Raw genomic sequence first — 1,859 nt, 5'->3', positions numbered from 1 at the left:
CACCCCACTCGTGCTATCTAAAACAAAGTAAATGATGCATCTTTGATTCAGAGAAATATGGTATTAGGAGTTTGAGGTGGATGTGGAGTCAGAGCTGCAGATCCTAGGTCTCAAGGTCTGCATCTGCCTGGCAGCTTCCTAGGGGGCTGAGGCTGGAGTAAGTCACGTGACACAACTCCTTCCTCTGAGACCCTGCCAAGGGAAGCTGTAGGTGGGGTTTAGAGCCCCAAACATGGCTTCAGGGCCCCTTCCTCCTGTTCCATCCCTTTGCGCGACACCCAATATCCCTTCAGCCTCCGTTCCCCCCTCCAGCATGAAGAGTGGGCTGTCTAGGTGGAGATCAATTATCGCCCCTTTATTTACTTAGAGAAATTACAGACCCATTCCCGCCCTCCCTTCCCCCAGGTAGAGCGGCATAGAGGCTCTGATTGCTGAGGGTGCTGGTATCAAAGGCAGTGGCCAAGCTGGAAAGAAGCCACCAAAGGGGCAGGTCGGTGAAGGCTTGATCCAGTCAGTGAATAATGGGGACGAATCTCTTCTCATGTGTTAGCTGCAGGCCTCTAAACTTGGCCTGTTTTGGAGTATTTTGTGTGTGGTCCCTAGGAGACGTGTTTGAGGAGCCCTTGCAATCTTCAGACAGACCATGTCTGAGCCTCTTCCTGGGGCAGCTGTGTTGGAGTCTCTCCTTAGCGGGACTGTGATGGGTTCTCGCAGAGAGATGCGTTTTCCCACACCAACTGTACTGGCCTCTTTCTAACTGGCTCTGCTCAGAATGACTGTGTCTGTTCCTCTCAGAGGGACTACAGTGAGTTCTCTCTGAGGAACTGCGACCACTCCTCTCAGAGGGCCTGTGCTGTCTTCTCTCAATAGGGCTGAGTCCTCTCACCTCCAAGACACGGAAATGGGTTTTCCCACACGAACTGTACTGGCCCCTTTCAAATTGGTTCTGTTGGCCCTGCTCAGATTGACTGTGTATGTTCCTCTCAGAGGGACTACAGTGAGTTCTCTCTGAGGACCTGGGACCACTCCTCTCAGAGGGCCTGTGCTGTCTTCTCTCAATAGGGCTGTGTCCTCTCACTTTCAAGGGACTAAGATGGGTTTTCCCACACCAACTGTACTGGCCCCTTTCAGACTGGTTCTGTTGGCTCTGCTCAGAATGACTGTGTCTGTTCCTCTCAGAGGGACTGTGTCCATTTCTTTCAGAGGGACTACAGTGAGTTCTCTCTGAGGAACTGCAACCAATCCTCTCAGAGAGCCTTTGCTGTCTTCTCTCAATAGGGCTGTGTCCTCTCACCTCCAAGACGCGGAAATGGGTTTTCCCACACGAACTGTACTGGCCCCTTTCAAATTGGTTCTGTTGGCTCTGCTGAGAATGACTGTGTCTTTTCCTCTCAGAGGGACTGCGTCCATTTTTTTCAGAGGGACTACAGTGAGTTCTCTCTGAGGAATTGTGACCACTCCTCTCAGAGGACCTGTGCTGCCTTCCCTCAGTAGGGCTGTGTCCTCTCACCTCCAATACACGGAGATGGGTTTTCCCACACCAACTGTACTGGCCCCTTTCAACATGGTTCTCTTGGCTCTTCTCAGAATGACTGTGTCTGTTCCTCTCAGAGGGACTGTGTCCATGTCTTTCAGAGGGACTACAGTGAGTTCTATCTGAGGAACTGTGACCACTCCTCTCAGAGGGCCTGTGCTGTCTTCTCTCAGAAGGGCTGTATCCTCTCACCTCTAAGGGACTGTGATGTGTTTTCTGAAAGAGACTGCGACATCTCCTCTCACAAGGACTGCGACATCTCCTCTCACAGGGACTCTGATGGCTTCTTTCAGAGGAACTGTGATGTCTCCTCCGAGGATGACTT

General features: G+C 51.7%; 1 pseudogene; it reads right to left on the bottom strand.

Annotated features, from left to right (window-relative positions):
* Positions 1–539: 539 nt before the first annotated feature.
* On the bottom strand, positions 540–1,855 carry LOC132009257 (uncharacterized protein C2orf16-like; annotated as a pseudogene).
* Between the last annotated feature and the right edge of the window lie 4 nt (positions 1,856–1,859).

This window comes from Mustela nigripes, unplaced genomic scaffold (assembly GCF_022355385.1).
Source record: "Mustela nigripes isolate SB6536 unplaced genomic scaffold, MUSNIG.SB6536 HiC_scaffold_9429, whole genome shotgun sequence".
Taxonomy (NCBI): Eukaryota; Metazoa; Chordata; class Mammalia; order Carnivora; family Mustelidae; genus Mustela; species Mustela nigripes.
This window is presented reverse-complemented; position numbering and strand designations above follow the sequence as displayed.